The sequence below is a fragment of the Colius striatus genome, chromosome 2 (assembly GCF_028858725.1).
Source record: "Colius striatus isolate bColStr4 chromosome 2, bColStr4.1.hap1, whole genome shotgun sequence".
Classification (NCBI taxonomy): domain Eukaryota; kingdom Metazoa; phylum Chordata; class Aves; order Coliiformes; family Coliidae; genus Colius; species Colius striatus.
In genome coordinates, this window is record NC_084760.1 from 59,501,273 (window position 1) to 59,517,188 (window position 15,916).

The 15,916-nt window shown below is 36.4% G+C and overlaps 1 protein-coding gene across 16 annotated transcripts in view; it reads right to left on the reverse strand.

The window, feature by feature from the left end:
• Positions 1–15,916, reverse strand: part of EPB41L2 (erythrocyte membrane protein band 4.1 like 2) — a 113,689-nt gene that overhangs the window by 91,540 nt on the left and 6,233 nt on the right. The window contains exon 3 of one of the 16 annotated variants that reach the window (XM_061990671.1): positions 9,106–9,167. The exons of the other annotated variants lie outside the window; for them this stretch is intronic. The gene's annotated coding sequence lies outside the window, so the exon portion shown is untranslated. The remainder of the gene's footprint in view (positions 1–9,105; positions 9,168–15,916) is intronic. 16 annotated transcript variants of the gene reach the window in all.

Below are 15,916 nucleotides of genomic sequence, written 5' to 3' on the forward strand. Positions count from 1 at the left end.
TTCAAGGAATTAAGGACTTTAATGCTAGTTAACATGATAGTTTAATTCATGAAGTATTTGTTCAAGGAGGTCCTTTTACCAAATAATGTTTTCTACACAGTGGATTTACTGGTTTGGCTAGTTCATCCGATTACAACAGCAAGTTAGAGCAGTATCATAGGTCAGGAACCACATTTCTCAAATTACTTTAGCTTTAAGTTTTGTACACATTATTGAAACTCAAAGCTTTTCAAGATTCCTTCAACCTTTTATCTTATTTCTAACATCTCAGTAAGCCAAAGATTTTAAGGGAAACATTTTGAAGAAAAGTAAAGCTATTCAGAGATGATGCATGACATCACTTATTGTGAATGCATTTAAAAAAAAAAAAAAAAAAAATCACAAAGGTACTTTTGAACATAGCTGTTCTCTACTTTTGTCTATTTTGTTAAAAGGCATCAGTCACACAACTAAGACCATTAACGATTTAATTCACCTGAAAGTTTAGGAACAGAATAGCACAAATTCAAGGCTTCTTTGCAACACTGACAAGACTGTGATTCTGTGACTTTTTCCAGTCCAATTAATTTTTGCTCCAGCAGCATCAGCACTACCTCTCACTTCCATCCTTCCTCCCATAGTTTAGAAGCCCTGGTTATTTCCGCAGGCTTATTGCACAGTGACTCCAGACCTGCTGCCCTCGTACTATGCTCCTGGTTCCTCTCTGCCCAAATTGCCAGCCTTTCACAGCATCAGAGAAATCTGTCAAGTTTCAACTAGACGAACAGAAACAGAGGTAAGGATACTGCAGGAATCAGGCTGCACTTCAGCTTGCCTCTGCCTCTCAAAATAGAGCCATAATAAAGGCCAGTACAGGATGAGGCAACATGCACAGGTAGAGGAGTGGGCTGCAGTGCCCTAAGCCGTTCAAGCAGATCTTCTGCCAAAGCAAGTGAAGCACAGAGCCTCCACCCTGAGATGCTCATCCTTCTGTTATAGGCTGAAGTTTTGCTGCTGTTATTGGCCTGCTCATCCTACATATCAATTCTCTAACAAAAGACAGTTAAGCAAAGCATATAACAAAGACAATCTTATCCTATGCCTTATCCTTCTAAAAACATTAAAACTCTTCCTTTGCCCTCAACGTTAACTTTTGGTTTAAAAAAAAAAGCAGCTGTTTAGCAAACTTTGGTATAATCACTCCTATCAGCTCTCATAGGGGTTTATTTTAAGCTAAGTATTTCATTTGAAATTCATTTTTTAAGGGGTGAGGACAGGTAGAGGAAGAAATCAGGCTTACTACTTACTGAAACAAAACAAAAAAATAAATTGGTTTGTTTCCAGCTACAGCTAAATTCAGTTGAGTTATTTCAGTGGAACCTCCTGAAGTGCCTCAGGAGACATTCTTCTGACATTAAACTTGCAATTACTCTACAAAGCTATACTATAAATTCATCATTCCTTCACAGCTGTCCTTCTGTTTACAGCTGCACTTTACTGAACTGCTGCCATAAGCTACTTGCATTTTACACTGACTCAGGATATAAATATTTAATTTTCTTTAGAGTTACTGCGTGACATCTGCATTTTCCCTCCAATACTGCTCTTGATATCTGCAACTTGCCAGCAATTCTCAGCCACATGCTCATTCTTAAGTCCTTAAGAACAATTCTCTGCTATTCTCCACAATGTCGGTCATTAAGAGCTTTGCAATTTAATCAGAATTATGCCACAGGCATTGTCATGGGTTTCTGTGGAGCCAATTCTGGTAATGGACAAGAGGCCATAGTAGTGACTCCTACAAGAAGTTGCTCAAAACTTTGCTCAGTTCTAAGTCAGACCCACCTATGAGGCTGAGAAAATTGGGCACCTCTGCAATCACTTTAAAAAGCTGGAAGAGGAAGGCTGTTTCTTTCTGAGAAGTGGAAGGAGCTGGATGAGAGAAAGGGACCATGCAGACCCCAAGGTCAGTGTAGAAAAAGCACAGGTGTGCTGGAGCAGATTCCTCTGCATCCCATGGTGAGATGGGGGCTGTCCCCTGCAACCCACAGGACAACAGTGGAGCTGAGATCTGCCAGAGGCTCACAGAGGAGCCCAGGGCAGAGAAGGTGGCTGTGCTCAGAGGAGCCGTGACTCTGTGGGAAGGTGGCACTGGAGAAGAATGTGCCTGGAGTTGTGCTGCTGCAGAGGAGAATCACAGGGAGAAGTTTATGAGAAGCTGCGGTCGTTGGAAAGGACTCACACTGGAGAGATTTGTCAAGGACTGTATCCCTTGGGAGAGATCCTGCATTGGAGCAGAGGAAGAATGCAAGAAGTCCTCCTCTGAGGGGAAAGAAGTGGCAGAGAATCTGTGAGGGACTGACTGCATCCTCCATTCCATGCCTCCCTGTACTGCAGCTGAGGAGGAGAAGATGGAAGTATCAGGAGCAGGGAGATGAGCCTGGAAAGAGGAGAGGGAAGGAGAACTGAAAGCCTTAGTTGTATTTTTTGTCTTCATCCTGATCTGTTTTTGCTTTCTGTCCTGTTTCTCTTTGATAGCAGGTTAACCTGTACTTACTTTCTTCCCCAAGTAGCTGAGTCTGTTTTGCCTAGAACCTTAATTAGCCGTGAGCTCTCCCTGCCCTTCTGTCATTCGCAAGGCCCTTGGTTACCTTTTTTCCTCTCATCTCCCTGAGGCGTCCATCATCCTACAGAAAGGAGCAGGGAGGGAGCAAGCAGCTGAGTGGTGCTCCATTGCCATCTGGGCTTAAGCCACAACAGGCATAAAGTATTTTAAACAGTGATTTCAAAGAGTTATTTTTGTGTCATATTAAACCAAGTAGTATTGTTACTTTCATTCAAGAACGGCAAACAGGTGTATGATTGCACTGGTAGGTAAGATAGCACCATATTTTGTAACCATGATGTCCATACAGTTCAATCTCGCCCCATCTAATATCTCTAAAAAAAATAAACACTAGATTTACAATATTTTTCATTGCAGTGCAATCAAGTGTGCCCATTCCTAACTAAGTTAAATTTCAACAAATTGAATGAACAGCAGTTCCATATCTGGAAGGAGGATTTTAGGTACCATCCAGTAAGACTACAATTATTCATTATGATTTTGGTTTAAGATGCATCTCCCTTAGTTGCTGTCTAAAATGGACTTCATGTGTCTGTATTTCACACACTCACTATAGGGAGAAGCCATCTAAATAGGTAACTAGAATAAGTTCTTGACAGTAACTCTCTTTGTAAAACATGCAGACAAAGTTGAAGTAGCAGTCTCTTGTAAGAGAAAGGGGTGTTTACAAGGAAAGCTTGTACAATGGCAGAAGTTTTTTAAAGAAGTGCTGCCAAAGGAATTGTAACAAGTAATCAAACCTTTGTGGGGGTTTTTTATGCTATAAAGACAACAGAGACAATCTGAAAAATCAATAACCCTCTTCTACTAATACCAACCTAATGAATTAGCTATATGATACAGTTGAGGCAAATTCTCATAGTAAGGTATCTTTTACAATATCTTGCAAAATACCAAGTTCTCAAAAATAAGATTCAGGATCCTTGAGATGGATAGCTAAAGATCAAGCTTTACAAACTGTGGTACTGGCTTTGGGAACCCACTTTTTTAATCTCTGTACAAAGAAATCTAGTCTTCTGAATATCTTAAGGAAGCAGTGTAGACGTAATGATGTTATAAACTCAAATTGTCACATTTCACGGTACATATAAAACAACAATCCATTATCTTCCTGACTAAGTTATATTCAACACCTTGACTCTAATAAGATACAATGTACTTTGCACGTGGCAGATAATCAAAACTATGAAACTCTAGTTTTTTCAACAGTTCTTTTATTGGCAGAACTTCAGTGCTCCCTTGAAGAAAAACAAATGCACTGTTGCGTTAATCTAATTCCTTTGAATTATGGAGAGTTGCTCAGTTACCAAAGTTACCACAAAGAGTAGTTTCAGCTTTCCTTGTTGCAGACCTAAAAAGTTACATTTGAGATCAAACCACAGACTAAGAGATATATGATAAAACTGAGCTAAGAGCACCAACAATTAGTTACTATGAGATGTTTCACACAATCAAATATGTAAACAATGAATCTATATGCCACAAAAATACACCATAATACATAGCTTATCTTAGTTTTAAAAGAATGTCAGTAGATGTGTTTCCATTTTATATTAAAAAAGCTATTCAAAACCTAAATACCTTCTAAGTATTTGAGAAAATTAACTGGCTTCAAAAGTATTTTCAACACACACACAAAAAATCACCACATTTTAACAAAAAACAGAGTATGTCTTTAACTGTGCCATAAAACCAATTTACAGTCAAAGAAGTTATTAAAAATATTCCTTATACATTTGTCTTCTGTTCCCCAAAGAACTAACTCTAATATTAAAGGTAATATTCCAGATTCCATGGTGTAAGCTTTATACATTTTAAAGCAAGTTTTAAATACAATAAAATGTGATTGGATATGTTAAGTTGGAAAGACATATGTCATTCCATTATTTGGTACTTTTTTATTTTCATTCCACGAATGTATTTGTGGACTGAATGTTCCCATAAAATTTCAGAATTGTACCCTATTCAAATTATTTATAAGTTTACATAAAACATTCAAACTGTGTTAATATAACAATTTAGCTATCTTATTATTAAACACATTTATCTTAACTGGAGTTTCCAAAAAAATCCATGCATTAAAAAAAGGTACTAAATTCTTCTTGAAAACCAAAGGATACTGGACATGCAGTCTTTCCCTCAGATTCCTTTCTATACAAGTAGGTCTGCTCTATTTACCTCTTAACGCTTCAGAAGTTTTATTTCCTTTCGACTATTTAAGATACTGTAATAGCATGTTCATCACCACTAAACAAAGCCTTAACAGAAAAAAAATAACTATGCTCAACTATTTTTGCCCCTGATCTTGTGCAAATGGGGAAGCCACGCATCAAAGGGCACAGTTATCAATACAGATCTGATCACTGACTGAGGGACTAAAGTCCATGACACTATGTTTGGCCCCAGAAGAACTTTACAAGAGATCTAGTCACATATTTTAAAATTGGAAATAATGGTCAACTTTACATTTGATAAGCAAGTAAAGTCTGAGTACAAAATTTCTGGAATGTCTGCGTGGGCAATGTTATTTGTAATTCTGGGGGTTAGTGCACTCAAACAATGGTTTATAGAAGATCTTTCAGATACAATTAGATTGCAGATCATTGGTTCTATCACAAGAAGCCTGGAATTGCCTTCAATGTAGGCCATATTCACATGATATTTAACTGGCATGAAGAGAGGGTTACTACCAGCATGACCATGTTCTTGCCTTCTCCATCTATCCCTTAATCTCTCCTTCTTGGTGCAGTGAGTAAAGAAGAGTCAGGGAGACTAAACAGTACCCATCCCCATGGAGCTTTCTTTCCTGCTGCAGGCACCAGGATTTAATAATCAAAACTGTCTGGGACACTGACTGCTGCTAGTGTTGCCTGCAATGCTGGCAGGCTGTTAAAAGTTACAAAGACAGAAGTATGTGCCAAAATATGTTCTCTTGCTTGCCAAGCATATAATCCTGATGCATACTTCCTGATAGGAAAGGGATTTAATAAATATGAGACAATTTCCCTTTCCCTCTGCTTCGAAACTATCTTTTTTCCCACGTGCTTAAGGTCAGAGAAAAAAGAACAGCATAGCTTTCCCATTTAAAAGCAGCTCAGTTCATTCTCTGGAATACTCAGCTACATTTGACCAACCATATTCTGTATTTTCTTAACAACTCAGATGACAACCACCAGGACAAGTTTTGAAATCGAACAGTTTGTCTCCCCTTACTCATGAAAGGGTACAAAACATGTCAGAGGGTTAGATTTATTTGATTAATATAGACTCAAGTTGTTGCCAAGCCCACTCTACTGGGTGGTATGCTATTAGAATCATAGAATGGTAGGGTTGGAAGGGACCTTTGGAGATCATACAAGTCCAACTGCCCTGCAGCAGGTCAACCTAGATCAGGTTCCATAGGAACATGTCCAGGCAGGTCTTGAAGACCTCCAAAGAAGCAGACTCCACAACTCCTCTGGGCAGCCTGTGCCAGGGCTCCCTCACCCTCACAGTAAAATAGCTTTTTCTTATATTTAAATGGAACCTTTTGTGTTCCAGCTTCATCTCATTACCCCTTGTCCTGTTGCTATCTACAATAGAAAAAAGGGATGTCCCAACCTCCTGACACCTACCATTTAGATATTTGTAAATATTACATCTTCTCCTATTCTGAAATAGTAAATAAGAACACCTGAGAAGGATTGTGGGTTTTGCACTTGAGTTACTTGGTTAAAAATCAGTTCACCGAGTTTTAGGCTCCACAGTACAAGAGAGATGAAGACATACTGGAGCAAGTGCAGCAAAGATGGCTAAAGGCTTGCAGTATCTGCCCTATAGGGGTAGTAAAGAAAACAGCCAGGCTCTACACAGCAGTAGGCTAGTGAAATTACATGAGACAATGGGGACAAATCAAGACACTCGAAATTCTACCTAAAAATAAGGGTGGGTGGGGATAGAAAATATATTTTACTCTGAGGGTTATCAAACTCTGGAACAGGTTCCCAAAGAAGCTGTGGAGTCTTCATCCTCAGAAGTACTCAAACATGACTGGACAAGGTTCTGTGCTCCTACATTGACCAGAAGGAGTTGGACCAGGCAACCTCCAGAGATCCCTTCCAACCTCAACAATTCTGTAACTCCTGGCACAAATAAAATGATGAATCATGTTCTCCAAGGGAAGCAGGAAAGAGTCGAAAGACAAGAATGCCCTTATGTTCTTCTACAATAGATGACAAGTACAAAAAAATAAAAAGTAGAATCCTAACCTCAAATTAGGTAAGAATCTAACCAAACTGAGACCAAGACATACCAAACACAATCTGATATGTTAGGAATACAATGTTGAAGACTATTTTGAACTCCAATAAGAACTCTATTTGAAAAATTACAATTCTTGGCCTGGTTTCCTACAAAAATAAGACCTCTGCAATCATACTGCCTTTTCATCTGTTTGTTACCCTTCTCTAGTAATATTTAAGTTCAATGGTTGATTTTAAGCAAATTTAGCAGCAGTCCAGAGGTCTCAATAATAATTAATTTCTACAGGACTCACAAAATGTGGTTTGGCAGGAAAGAAATAAATCAGTGAAGAGTGTCCAGTATGAACCCATAAGTAACCTACACTATTTGACTTAATATCTTTAACAGTCAGCACTTACCAGCCAGACAAAAGACATACTTGCCTAGTGATATTTGGATGGTTCTGCATCAAGCATATTTAGGGAATACTGGAAAGAGGTACTGACAGCACAGAAACATTTATTAGCGACAGGAAGAAAGCTGACATTTTGTTACAAAGGAGAGAAGACAAAGTCATAGAAAACCATGTTTCGTGAGTTCTTCCATCTCGAGTTTTGCATTCTAGGTTTCTTCTTTCTCCTCCCCATCCACCATCACACTGAGATGCAAACTAATTTGAACATTTATTCCAAAGTATCTGCACTATGCAATTTTGTGGATCATAAAAGCACAACAAGAAGGCTGTTAATCTCTGCCTGTTGCATGTATTTGAACTGATAATGCAAACAGAATGATGTAGATTAAAAGAATCTGTCTTGCTTGTTTGATAATTCTGGTCAAACATGCATGATGGTTTTGCAAGTATTCAATGGAGTTCACACTGATTATGAATGTATTTCAACTGTTATAGCTGATAAATTTGAGAAACCAACGCTTTGGACAGTCATCCTGAAATTTTGGCAGCAATAATTCCTTGGACTACAAATAATTTATGTCATCATTTCTGTACCCATCACAAGGGCACAGAATTTGTGGCAGTTTACTGGGTATGGTGACCTCTTACACTGACAGCTGAAAGCATAACCATCATATATGGAAGTTGAAGTGTCATGTCCTGTATCAAAGGTTACCTTTACTCACAACTGGGTAGTCCATCTTCTTCTCATCTGACCACTAATGGACAATTTCAAAGCTGCAATAATAGTTCAGATAGACACATCTTGACATATGCACAATATATAAAGCACTTTGTTATCACCCAGGGAACTCACACAAACTTCCATATATATATATATATATATTATTTTTTTTAAGTTCAGTAGACTATGTTAGAGGCATCTATCAAAAAAATACATCAGAGGAGTTCACTTACAGACTGTGCAGAATTTTAGCTACCTAATTAAGCTTCTTGATTTGGAAGAAAATAAAAATATAAATGAAGTTACAATACTCTTGAGACTCCATAAGGAAGTGAAAAAAGGGAAGGGTCTTTGGCATCTTATTACAGGAATTCAGCAGATCTGATTTAGAGCTCTCATAATGGCACCTCAACCTTTTCTGAAAGGTCAGAAGATACCTCATATTTAGTAACACTCTGGTCTCCTAATACTTATGTAAGCTATAGAACACAGACACAATAGTCATAAGACCACCAAGAAAAAGTTCATTAGGAGACATTCAGAAATATCTTAATGCATTCATCTCTGCATTTTGGGGTAAAATAATCATTATTTTCAAAAGAAACTTCTCCCAAAATAGTATTTTCTGCTTGCTTATTAACTGCTATATTTCAGAACCTTCTCTTGTGCAAACTGTTGGCAGTGATTTTAAAAATTCACTGTAACTAACCATTTTGATGCAACAACTTTAACTGAGAAGTCATGTAGTTTAAGAACGATATTACTATAGGCAATGATAATCTATCATAATCAGAAGAGATTAGTTCTGCTAATTAATACTCCTGTATTTTATATATTCTTTAAGTCAACAGCAACAACAGTCAGCAAAGATGTTTTAAAAATATTTTAGCATTACAAACATTGAAGTTAAACATTTAAGTCAAAATTTCCTACCTAAGAGGAAATAAAACCATCCAGAAGAAACTGAGTAGCATCTTACTGATCATATATTGTTATGAGTCAAATGTCTTGTGAGCAGAAAACTACAATAATGCAGACTCATTGCATTACATCAGACTCTAAGTCACTATTTCTCATTTTTTCTACTTTATGCTATTCAAGAACTAGCTGCTGGTCAGATCACTAAATATCACCACTTACAGGATTACCATTTACCAATGAGGTAGAGTAAGTACAGTCTATCCCAACACGATACCTTCAGGCTGCAGAATAAGAAAAAAAAATAGGTGACTTAAAGAAACAAAAAACACCAAAAATATCCCACTACAAACCACACAAAACAGAACTGAAAAACATCACAGCTTTAGATTTTCCCTTGCTCTTCTGACCCCAGAAGTTATGACCTCTTTAGCACAGCAATCAGAAATGGAGAGCTAGTGGAACTCAAAGCCTAGGAGCTTGTATCTACGCACTCCACATGTATTAGTGACTTTTCTCTTGCTATCATTTTCTTCCATGCAGCAAAAAGTTGGAATTTTAAGACAAGTTTGATCTTTCTGCTCAGTTCCTCAGAACTTCTACAGCACGATTTGCAAGTGTGTTTTTTTAAGAATGGCAGCAAAACGACAAAACATAAATGATTCAAAAAAAATAACCAAATCAGTGGACCACATTGGGAAACTGAACATAGTACACACGCTGCTTTGGCTAAAATGCACTGAGATGCTGGTAAAACTCTTGCAGAATATTTTAGTCCTTTACAGAATTACCCGTCATTACCCTGAATGAGATCACCTTCATATAAAGCAACATGAAGCCTTTCATATTAAAGTAATGTCGCATTTAAAAACCCCAACTGTGGATCAGTTAACATTTCACTGTTCACAGCAGAGACAAAAAGCTTTGCACACCTTTGCAGCGTATCAGCACCAGACCACTCTCAACTCATTACAATGGTGTTTTTTTAGCAATAACTAGCAGAGCAAAAGCCATCTTCAAATCTTCATTAGTACAGGACTGTTTGCTTTAGAGTTAATTCAAGGGGAGAGCAAAAAAGACAATATAAGAGAAGAAAATGTAGTGGAAAGGAGAGGTTACAAATGGTTGTCTTGAAGATGACAGGATGAAGGGGAGAGAGATCACAGAAAACCACACCTTTAGAGGATAAATTGAACTAAAGAGAAGGGAAAAGAAATCAAAACAGCATATCTACTGTGAAAAATGAAAGCCCAGCTTCAGCTGCTAAACACAACCTCCATAGAGACAACAGACACTCAGCCTCCTACTTTAAAGACATCTTTTTAAGTACATTCTTGTTTTAAAGGTCCCATGATAGGAGCAATAGTTCAAAAGTACTGTCCTTGAATGATCCATGTACTGGTATCAATGGGTAACTGTGTCCTTTTATAAGCTCAAAGTTAGTATTGAAGAAAAAAATTTTTTTAAAAAAGTCACAATGTAGTTAGTGGCCAAATTTGCTGTTCAAATGTTTGCACGTACAAGATAAATACAATCCAATCATATAAAAGTCACACTCTACACTAAACTCACCCAACCAGACAAATAATGAATCCTAGTCAGAAATGTCTCACCTATCTTCAGCTCCAATTGACTCCTACACAGTAGTACATTTTCCCTCCATGTAATCATATTTTACATATCATTTCAGACTAATAATGCTCTGCAGAAATATGTTTAAAGAAAACAAATTTCAGTAGCATAAAGTAAAATTAACGTAGAAGTAACTAGAATTTTAAGCTTCCAAAAATCTAATGGCAAAAACATGGTTTGCCAAACACTTAGAAAAAATGGTACAGGTGGAATTCCCATCATAGTAGAATCTTGCTGTTATAAAAAAAATATTTAATACTTATGAAGCTTTGTTTTGACAGATGTCAAAGCTGCATTTTATAAATTAAGTGCATACTGCAAAACCTTCCAACTTTTTGGGGTATAGAAATCAATTTAAGATGCTCAAGCCTGTACAATACCAAGAAACTTCAATAGGAAAATTTCCACACAATTATTCAATACAAGAATGTAACCGGTACTTATCACAGAATAACACTATATTTGAATGCAGCTAAGGAAAAAAAGACATGAGATATTTTTGCATCTGTTTTACAAAATTAGACTAAACTAAGTCATATTTGTTATGAAACACTGTTGCTTTGCATAAGCATATAGGAACCCTCTTCCTCAAGTCATAAGTAGATACTTCCAAGAATTTTAAGTGTCATCTGAAAGCAGACCAACACCGTCATAGCACAGCACTGTCCCACAGACCACTCACACACACAGCAGCAACAGACTTGGAGGCAAGTGGCTGGCTCCAAGACACTGGTGGAAAGCAGAAACTGAAGCTAGTCAGCAAAAGTTGCTGTTCTTTAAAAACAAAAAACAAAAGAAAAACTTAACAAAACCCCTCCACCTTTATTTCTCTAAAAAAAAGAGCTGGAGTTTTTTTCAGTATAAGAAGGAATAAAGAGGGTGATGGAAGACAAGCAAGATTTTACAAGGTACAGAAACCATGAGCAACATGTAAATACTACCTATGATTGTAATTCAAAAAAGTTAATAAAGCAGGATATTCTCCAAGTTTCAGCTCATCTAATAACATATTAAAAATCATCTAATTTTACTGAAATTAAAAAAAAAACTACTTTCCTCACTAAAAAGTTATTTCAGATAGAAACTGCAAAAATTAATTACAAATGAACTCAAATTTAATTGATAACAGCATCCAATAACAAAGGGAAGATAGGTCAAAAGAAAATAGCACTCGAGGAAAACATAATTCATTCCTAATTTAAAAAAAAAGACAGATGTCTTGACTATGGTTAAAAGCAACCAGAATCTCCCGAATGCTTCAAATTTAAAGCACTTTCCCTATTACAAGAACTAGGATAACTTCATGTATTATGTGGTACAAATTCCAATACACAAATTCCAATATACAAAAAAGTACTTCAGTCCCGCTTTGATTTTTATCACTGCTGAAAATACAGCATTTTCAGTTCTGAATTGGTAATTGACCAAAAGCAGTCCAGTACCAGAGGAGTATGGTCAGAGCAAAGAATTCACCTCCAAGATGAACATATGAAGTAAAAAAACCTCACAACCAAAATCCAACAACAAAACTTGATATTTCATGCATCTTCTATAAGAAATTTTTATCAACCCATTTTCATGTCAACCAGTATACTTGTAAGTTCTTGAATAAAAGTAGTAGTTAACAATCTCTTAATGACAGACAATACAAAAGACGTATGTTAACCAGTTTCTTGTGTTAGGTTCCTGTTCACTCTGAGCTGCAGGAAAGTTGTTTGTCGTACGCCTTAACCGACATTTTTTTTTCCTTTACAATTTCTCTGAACCACCAACAACCAAAAGTCTGAAGATATTCACAGAATATTAAATTGTTTTGCCTTGGGCAGTTCCTTTTAACCGCTTATATATATTGATCCTTCTAGCCAGCATCATGTGGTGGTATTGTCTTTGGGAACAGCACAATATAAAAACCCACTCAGAATATGAAAACTAGTACTTGAAGAAAAATGTCTTTAATGTAACTACTTAAATAACAGAATCTTAAAATATTTTACTAAAAAGACAAAGAAAAACTAATGGTTTTTTAAAAGTAGTAAAACAAAAACACATTTGTGAGCTTTTGAACGGAAAGGAACCATGGAGTTTTAGCAAGGATCTTTTGTAAGCAAGTAAAGACCATTCAGTAATAAAAGAACAAAAGAGGTTGATTTTTTATTTCAATAAGGTTACCATTTAAGCTGCAATATGCTATCTTTTCTGTCTCCTTTGTAAAAAAAAAAAATAAACCAAAACACTTCAACAGGCAAATTAATCTTCCTACGTAACAACAATTTACAGATCCAAGATGTTACAAGCCAGAAAATTAGGGCACACGATAGTAACTACACAGTTCATCCAATAAAAATTGTTTTCATCTGGTCCCATTTCAGGGTTTTATCACTGCTACATATATCATATGTCTCACTTTTTATCTAAGGGATACGACATACTCTAAAACAGCATCAACAGCTGGGAAATTTTATGATTAACCAACCATCTTCCTAGTAGGTGTTGCCTTAAGAGTGCCAGTTAAGAGAATGAAAATTTTTTTAAAAAACTCAGAATCAGAGGAAACTGCATAAAAGTTCTCAAAAATGCATTTTATAAAAAGCAAAAAATGGCTGAATCAAGTCCGCTCCCAACACGTTAGGAGTACGCTTTTTATTTTTCACGTTGGCTTTTAAAAATCCTCTTGCAGGCAGTAAATACAATACCTTTCATTTTTAGTGCAGTATTTCAAGTCCCACAATTCCTCAGGAAAATGGGTTATCTTTTTTATTTAGATTTCTGCACAAGTCAGCACAGTAAAAGATACTTCAGCTAGTGTTTAGAGATTCTTGAAGAGCTTCATTACGCTTTCTGAAATTCACAAAACACGGGTCCATAATACATAATGGAGACCAAGAAGCAATGCAGCTTTTAGCACCATCCTTTCATATCAGAGCTGAAATTGCATAAATTTTGCCACAAGAAGAAACTGTCTCATATGTAATACCTGGTCTCTAGTAGAGACTGAAAATGTTCTGTCAGGATTATTGAGCTTGTAATGCCCTAAGGATGAAAGTTAAATATGAAACTAAAACAAGTGTGCATGGCAGGGGGAGCAGTGGTAAAAAAGTCTCCAGCCCCTTCAGGTCTTCAAATAGCAGAAATATCACATTAGATACATTACATATGGATTCTTAAAACTTGATTGTTTGAATATATTACATCATCACTCTCCCCAAGTAAGATTGCTGTCATTCACGACTATGTTCTGTAATAAGATTTCATTTTGGTTTTGGAAGAGGTTTTTCATCACAGAACTCTTTGGCAACATAAATCATCATACAGAGTATTTTTATGGAGAAGGCACTTTTTCTTCAAGCAACTTTTCACCAACAATATAAGACTAAAGTATTTAAAAATTCACATACGTAGTTTCATTTCTGCTACAGCACAAGAATAATGTGCTGGTAAACATTCTCTCCACCCCCACCCCACCACCAAATACCTTAAGTATTCAGTCGCTATTTTAAGTCATCATTCCATTCTGCAGTTAACCCATGGAACTTAAATTGCCTCCTTATTCTCTGAAATGACACTGGGACTAAATTCAATAGTGACCAAAAAAAAAAAAAAAATTAATATGCTATGTGTTTCAACTTTTCTACTGAATAGAAATATGAGATAAAAACTGAAAATATAGATTTCAATCCTCAGAAACGTCTTACGCTGAGGGAAAATATTTTGGTGTGTTTGGAAAAACTTACAATGGTCTCACCTAAGCGAATAGCATATTCAAGAGATGGAGGCTGGGGTGTAAATAAATCTTTAAGTGCACAGATCTCATTAAACACTAATTGCTTTATAAGAGACCCATTCAGAAGCACACTGTGAAAGCAAGCCCAAATATTCAACAGTTTAAGTTAATTAACATGAGATAACTGGAGGTCCACAACAGGCATAATACCAAAATCACTTGCAATTGGAGTTTGTAAAGGATACATAGTAGCATTGATAAGTAGCAATCCCAATCTTGATCCAAGCAGCTGCCTCTGACTATTATGTAGGTAACCTCCCATCAAAGATCACAGCTATACAGAAGTACTGACTACAGAGGGGACAAAGCAGCCTAATGAGTAAGCGTGAACTTCAGTATGAAGTTTATGCCACAACTTTCTTGGGTTTTGGTTCTGGGTTTTCCCTTACTACTTTTCCTCCAGACTGGATTTGCTTAGATTCATAGTCCAATAATGCAATATACTAAGATGAAAAGCACCCAAAAAGTCATGCAAGGAAACGGCTCCAGACCTCTATGAGAAAATCAATGACATACAGATTTACTATTTTGCCACACTTCTTTACCCGACTGATGTTGAAACAAGAGCAGTTAGTTTTATTTAAGTACAACTTCAAAAGGAGCAAACTGAACAGTGGATAAAACACTTCTTTCAGCTGAGGAAACAGCAAATAGTTTATTTACAAATAGCATTTACAAAGTACAAAACACAGTTTTGGAAATGGAACAAAAACTTTCAGATCCAAAACTGAAATGTTCAAACTCAAAAGGACTTTGCAAGTCATACTCTGTATATTCTAAAACAATTTATTAATGAATATTTGTTTTTATGAGTAACTGTAGGCAATAAAAGCGCTCCAAAGATGAAACCCAACAGTATGTTTTTATTTTAATTTTGGTTTGATTTTCAGAAGAAGGAAGATACATGCAGTCAATCAGAATGTAAAGGTCTGCCTAGCATAAAGTCAAAAGCTTGCAATAAAGACATATTTTAAAACCCACATACAGGATAACTGAGTATTTCAAATTAGAAAAAGCTGTTCTAATTTTCCATTGTGGTGAGAGAAAACATCATGCCTTTTAAATACGTACTGAAGAATGTCATCAAACACTGAAAGACTATGTTCTTAAAATGTTGTAGTCAAATTCTTATCCAGGCCACTAAAAAGAGTACCACAGTTACAGTCTATACTCCTCAGGCCACAGTAATGGGATAGCACTAATTTACAGTAAATTCTGGTGTTACATTTAGCTGTATAACACTACTAATTATAGAGTAATTTCAACAATAAATATTTGGTTAAACTCTGCTTTGTCATCAGTGCAGGCACTTTAAGATTAAACTGATTTTTCAGAGTCCACACTTTTTTTAGTGTCTATTTTTACTTTCTGGTAACTGAACATCTTTTCCTACAGAACATTTCTCCAGAACTACTGCTTTGCAAACAGAAAACTGCACAAACAACATTAGACAAAAGGGAAGAGTCAAACCTGGAGCACCAAGGCAGTCCACAATTCTTTTTAAACTGTCCTTAGCTAACCCTATTTTACTCTTCAATGCCAAAGTTCTCTAACAATTGCCTTGCCGAGTACATAGGGCTTGGTAAGGCTTAGTAAGGGCTAGGTAAGGTAAAAGCCAGG